Consider the following 7,198-nt stretch of genomic DNA (forward strand, 5'->3'; position numbering starts at 1 on the left):
AGAAAAGAACTCGGGGTAAACAAGAAGATATGCATGATTATCTTTGGTAAGTTGGTGACCAGAAAGAAGGCTTTTGGATGCGGTGGGGACATGTAAGATGTTGTTTAGCCTCAGAGATTCATGAGGAGTAGGAAGAAGTGCATGACCAACATGTGTAATTTCCATACCTTGGCCACTCGCATTGTGAATCTGATCCGGTCCAGTGTAGCGATCACGCATAGTCAGCTTCTACAGCTCGCCGGTAACGTGATCGGTGGCACCTGTGTCGAGGTACTAATTGGTGTCAACACCGTAGGAGGCAGTGGCAGTGTTTGCAGTCTTGTCACGGCGCTTGGGATTGTTGTTGAAGGTTTTGTCGAAGCGCTTCTTGCAGGACCACGCCCCATGGCCGTCAAGCTTGCAGATTTGACAGACAAGGGGACCAAGGGGCCCTTGAGGGGAGGCAGCACCGCGGCCTGGAGGAGGCGCACCTCCGCTGGAACTGAAGCGGTGATCTGGCCCCTCTGCAGGCCGAGCAGGAAAGCCACGGCCACCCCCCTTCGACGCAAGGTTCAGGGAGTGGGAGAGCGTGGTGTTCTGTGCTTCGAGGCGGGACTCGGCGGAGAGTACTAGAGAGTAGACTTCGCCGAGGCCGATGGGGTGATCGGCTGCAGCACGGGTGGAGATCGCCGAGACGAAGGAGTTGTAGTCGGAGTCCAACCCGTGGAGTAGATGGGACACGACCTCATCTTCATCAACGGGTTTCCCAACCGCAGCAAGCTCGTCGGCGAAGCCCTTCATCTTGGTGTAGTAGGCGGCCGCAGAGAGATCGCCCTTGCGAGTTGTGGAGAGTTGCCCCCGAAGCTGCATGACGCGCCCACGGGATTGTGAGGCGAATAGCTGCAAGATCATGTGCCAGACCCTGGTGGATGAGGTGATGTCATGAACTTGCATGAGAACCTCCCGGGAGAGCGAGGCCAGCAGGAAGGTGAGGACTTGTTGATCTTGGGTATACCAGATGGTGTAGGCAGGATTGGTGGTGGAGACCATCTCCTTCTTCCCGGCGACGTCCGTTTCAGTTTGAAGAACGGTAGGGGGCGCCGTGGTGGTACCGTCAAGATACCCCATGAGGCCGGCAGCCCTGATGTGAGGAAGTACTTGAGCTTTCCACACCAGAAAATTGTCTCGGGAGAGCTTCTCGGTGATGGTGTGACCGAGGGCAGCGAGGGAGGAAGAGGCATGAACGTGGGTGGAGGAAGAGGAAGACATGGCGGCGGCGGCGGTGGAGGAAGGTTTGGACGAGGCGGCAGCGGCGGTGGAGGTTTGAACGTGGGTGGAAGAGATAGGCTCTATACCATGTGAGAATAGAGAGGTTTGAAGCGTATGCGTTAGCAGGGACGCGTGCGTCTTAATAAAGGCACAAGACCAAGAAGATTACAACAAGGAGTTAGGATCTATCTCTATCTACAAGTTAAACACAAGAGATAGACCCTAACAAGATATCCCTAGTTTAAACCAACACACGCACGCCTACAACGTAGTAATACACATGGCTTATACATATACCATGTGTATACGAGATATACAATGTCTAACACATCTAAGAAAATTGTGTATCTGTCTGTGTGACCGAAAAGTAGTGTAGAGAGAAAGAAGAACAGTGTTATAAATACAGTCGTAGAGAAATTTCATCCTCTTCTCCTCCGACTTGGATCAGCTCTTCATTTATGGGCAGTCAGTCCCAGTCGCAACTCCAAGCACACATCAGCTGCGTCTTCTGCGTCGACATCCCTCGTCACCTCTTCCACTACAGCGTCCGTGTTGCCTGTCATCACTGAATTCTCCACGGCATCCGGCAATACTGCCTCAGCCTCCTCCGCTACAACATCCGCCTTGTCTGTCACAACTGAATTCCTCGATGCATTCGTCAATACTGCCTCCGACTTCTCCTCCGCTACAACATCCGCGTTGCCTGTCTGTTACCACTGAATTGTCCACTGCAACCATTGATACTGCCTCTAGCTTCTCCTCGTCCATGCTGTCCGACCAGTCCTCCAATTCACCCTCCACATCGTCGTCGTCCTTGCTGCCTGGCCTGCTAGTACCATGTTCTCTGCAGAATAAACAACATACACACACACCCCTTGGTTAGCTACAGATAAAGTTCAGATTAGTAATGGGCCTTATATTACTGTGAAGGAATTCTGCGCGAGCACACCAAAGATAAAAGGGAAAATCTAATTCGTAGCGTGCGCACGGCTGCGTTGACGTTTTAAGCATATCGCGTGGGACCGTTAGATTAGGGAGGGAAAAGAGTTTTGCATGCTACAGACAACGTGCAATTTCCTTTGATGTTTGAAATTTAAAAAGTTTTATCTACAAAATCGTTAATCCAATCGATGATCAGTTTTCAGTTTTTCACCATTGGCTTTCTCCTGACGAGTTCTACGAAATTAGCATGTCGATTTCCGACGAGTTCTTCGAAATTAGATCCCATGTCAATACGTTTCGTCAACATTTTTTTTCCGTTCGTACTTGCCATATTATTAATCACTTACTTGCCTCAAAAAAATAACTTGATTGTCACTTTTTAATGTTTGTTTCGTACAAAAGCATTGTAAGAGATTTCATTATACATGATATAAAAGCATGTTATCGGTTGTGTTTGCCAATTTAAAATATACCAACTTGCATATTTACATACAACTTTACCAGAAAACTATTTTGTGTGCTTGTTAGTTTAACTATGCCGAGTTGTCATATTTATAAACGATGACCAAAAAGTATTTCTTGTGGTCATCAGTTTTAAATATGTTGAGTTGTCATATTTTTACGCGTAATCGTCTAAAAAAGTTGTTTGTGTTTGTCAGTTTGATTATGTCAAGATGTCATATTTATTCACAATTTCTAAAAATATGATGATTAAGTTATTTTTTATCAGACAAGTAAGTACTTACTAATATGACAAGTAAGTACAACAAATGTGGTAAGTACAAGCAAAAAAAAATGTTGTCGAACCATGTCGACATGGGATCTAGTTTTGAAGATTTCATGGAAACAAAGTCAACAGCGAAAACGGATCATCGGTCGAATTAACGATTTAAGAGATAAAAGTTTTTGAATAATGCATGTACCCTTCTTCTTTTTTTTATGAGGCTTTGCATGCATGCAGTGGGTCTCTTTTTTATACTTTTACGATTCCTTGCATGCAAGTTTCAACCTGCCATAGCGTTGAATGGCTCACTAGAGTGGAGGCAAAAAGAGATCACATGATGGATGGAAGTGGTGACGTACGCAGTAGGGCCGCCGCACGGGAAGCCCTGGATGCGGCGCCGCTGCTTAGTGGCCTCCAAGATAAAAAGCATGAACAAACACAAGGAATGTAAAACAGAGTACTGAGTCAAGATCAGTAACCATTGAAAGCTACATCCTCTCAGCGAAAGGAAATGAAACATAAGAGTAATATAGTACATGCTCATAGTTTGGTCGGATGTGGTCCATTATTTTCTTCTTCTCCTCCCTTTCACACCAGCCCTGCAATTTTGGACAGTCCAAAATATGCAGATCCTTCAGATTGGTTAATTTATATATGCTGTCCGGCAAAGATTCAACGGCAGGGCATCTGTGGATTGCAAGCTTCTCTAGATTGGTGAGATCTACTAACTATTCCGGCAGTGACGTGATACTGTTGCAGTCACTAAGATGCATCGACCCAAGGGAGGCGAGTCTTTGCAAACTCCGCGTGAATCCCTTGAACATATTGCAGGACGCGATCTTCAGTTCCCGGAAAGAGGTGAGGCCAGCCAAGTGTTGTTCTAGCGAGTCCACACCCGACAATTAGATAAGCATAGTGATTGGAGGGAGGGTAGGGCCTCAATAGTATCTGATACAGTCGTCAGATCTTTGCAATCTTTGACAGTTAAACTATGGAGGTCAGGGAGGTTGTGAAGCAAATTTCAGTTATATAGAGCTACCTTGCAGTTTCTGACCACCAGTTCATTTATTGAAACAAGGATATAAGGGCTCTCCACATTGTGCCGTCCTCTGGAATAGACCATTAGCTCGCTGCAGTCTGGGACCACCAACCTCCGAACTCTAGACATGAAAGGTCCGAAGCACAACTTAGGGCATTTCGTAATCAACAGCTCACCAATGGCCGGGAGCATAGGCTCCTTACCAATTCTGTTGTATGTGGTCTTGAGCTCTTCCAGGTTTTCCAAATCATCCAACTCTAGGGTGAATTTGCGGAGTCGATGGAGTGCTTCTCGGTTTCCACCAGTTAGGTCATTGACATCGAATCTTGTGATGCTAGCCATCCTTCTGAAAACTGCTCGTCGCAGGTTGAGTAACAAACACAGTGGTGGTGGGCGGCTGCACCTTGGCATGTCCTCAATGGTAACCTCTACAAGAGTAAAGACATGAGAATCTATGGTTGATGTCAACCAGGTTGAAAGGCAGGTCTCCCCGTTATAACCATGTAGCTCAAGGCACCGCAGACCTGTTGGCAGTAATTCTTCAAACAGAGTATTGACCTCCATGGATCCTTGGGAGCTCACAGTCCAACAAAGTTTCCACTTCTGAGCCTTTCCTTCCAGTACTATTCTTACTTGTTCTGCATCTTCTATAGACTTCACATTTTCAAGACAGCTTATCTGAAGATCTTCCAAGTTTGAATGCTCGAGCTCAACAATGTTTGTGTTCCAATATGCTTCTCCGTTATCAGCTTTAACCACAAGCTGACATCTTTTCAAACTGCGGCAGTTCCTCACGTCGACTTGAGAGACCTGATTTCGCCTATCCTTTTGGCTATGCCCTTCAATCTAATGCAGCCTGAGAGGTCCAGTGTTTGCAGATTGTTGAGTTCACCTAAACTTTCAGGTAGATTATGGAGAAATCTATTATGGAACAAATCCAAATGGTCCAGACTGGAAAAATAAATTCAATCAATTTATAAGTTCGCTCTACTGACTGTGAGTAAAAGATAGGATTCAGGAACATGGATAGGTTTAAATACTCTAATCTTGTGAGCTGGCCCAGAACATCTTTTAGCCCTTCGAGGCAGGACTGCTGTTGAGCAAGATAACAGCAAGGGTGTGACGAGTACAAGTGCTGGAGATTGGTAAGGCCAACAAGAGCTTTCTCGACCCCTTCAAAACAAGACCCGAATGATAAGTCTAGGTGTGCCAAATTCTTTAGCTTCCTGAATGATTCTGGAAGTTTACCTAGTCCATGGCAACATGCTAAATCAACGTGCAACATATTTATTAAATTCCCAAATGACCCAGGCAGATTTAATAGTCCACAGCAGCCTGACAAGTTGATATGCACCAAATTTATGAGATTCCCAAATGGTTCCGGTAAGCTTACCAATGCAGAGCACCCTGATAGGTTGATGCGCAGCAAGTATATTAGCTTCCCAAACGATGGAGGCGGACTAATTATTTCAGAACACTGTGATAGGTTGATGTGACCAAATTTATTAGCTTCCCCAATGAATGTGGCAGTTTTTCTAGTCCAGAGCAGCCTGATAAATTGAGATGATTCAAACTAGTTAGCTTCCCAAATGAATCTGGCAACTTTACAAGTCCAGAGGACCTTGACAAGTCAATATGCAACAAATTTGTCAGCTTACAAAATGTTTCCGATACGTTTACTAGTCGAGAGCAACCCGATAAGTCAATATGTGCCAAATTTATTAGCTTCCCAAATTATTCAGGTAGATTTCTTAGTCCGGAGCAGCCTGATAAATCAATATATTAACAAACTTAATAGATCTCCAAGCGAGTCTGGTAAAATAACTAGTCCAGAGCAGCCTGATAAATTAAGATATCCCAAATGCCTCAACTGACAGACAGAATTTGGTAAGTTCAGCATTGAGCTGTCATTTAAATCTAATAGACACTGGCACCTGGAAAATTAAAACAAATAATCGCTGAGCTCCATTTTGCCAGAGCCCACATAACTTAGCGCCCTTATGTGGGCAGATAATTTACTGGACAACTTCAAATCAGTAAGCAGTACATAGTGGCAGTCTTTATTAGAGAACGATTCCTGCCCATAAGATGTCTCTGTATCTATATCTGAAGCATAACTTGTTTCGCAAAGCCATGCATCTTACGGTTCATAGTGAACCAGGTTGCAAACTTATTGTCCAGCACATGTCGTCACTCCATTCACTGTATCTCTGAAAATACATTTCTCCACTGTCCGTTGCTATCAAGATTACCTCACCACGATTGTCCCTTCCCCTTAACATACCCTGCAACTCTTTGCAATCATGCCATGATAGCCATATGCCATCTAAAACAAGTACCTTAATACCATTGTCAAGTAACTGGTGAAGGCGCTTGCTCACATACTCCATGTTGTCATCGGAACCGTTGTTGATCTCTTCCCCTGATACGTGAGAAATTATGGACTTCCCTATCTGATGCAAGTAAAAATTCCCCGAGCACTCGACCCAGACCTGAGAGTAGCCTTTGAATCAGGTATGGTTGTAAACCATTTTTGCTAATGTTGTCTTGCCGCTGCCATCCCGTCGTCCACCAATTTGGACCATGATGTGGTGCCTTTTTTTCACAGATGTACTTGGGCAACAAATCGGGTATGATTGAAAACCATTCTTGCTAATGTTGTCTCCGGCGGCTCCGAGCTTTCTGCATAAGCATTGGACAATGGTTGCTTCTCGCTCCTCTACACAAAAGCAAGAAGCTTTGATTGGAGCCAATAATTGAATGGGGATGATGTAGCGGAGGGGCAGAGGATCGTTGGTCCACCTCCCGGATTGTGGAGCAAAGCTGAGGAAAGGAACCAGCTGGAGCTGTACGGACTACTGGCAAAACAAGGCACTTGAGGCTATGTACAATGAAGGGCAAATAGCTCCCGTGCGACATCGTTGAGGTGAAATTGATGGACAATGACGTTTTTCGCTGGAATGGCTCAAGTGCGGCGTTTTTTGAGCACAAATAGCCCAGGTGCGACATGCTGTTTAAACGCAACTGATGTATGATGTTAGGATTATGTGAGACCACAGAACGTTGGACCCACCATCACTTATCCACGTAAGTGTGGGACATATCCAACTAACTGCGCTGGATCCACCTCACCGTAGCTAGACCCACCACTTATCCATGTCAGCACGGGACCCACCTCACCGCAGCTAGACCCACCACTTATCCATGTCAGCGTGGGACCCACCTCACCGCAGCTATACCAGAAC

The 7,198-nt window shown here is 45.5% G+C and overlaps 1 pseudogene; it reads right to left on the minus strand.

The window, feature by feature from the left end:
* Positions 1-273: 273 nt before the first annotated feature.
* On the minus strand, positions 274-6,343 carry LOC123396858 (annotated as a pseudogene).
* Positions 6,344-7,198: the final 855 nt, after the last annotated feature.

This window comes from Hordeum vulgare, chromosome 5H (genome assembly GCF_904849725.1).
Source record: "Hordeum vulgare subsp. vulgare chromosome 5H, MorexV3_pseudomolecules_assembly, whole genome shotgun sequence".
Lineage (NCBI taxonomy): Eukaryota > Viridiplantae > Streptophyta > Magnoliopsida > Poales > Poaceae > Hordeum > Hordeum vulgare.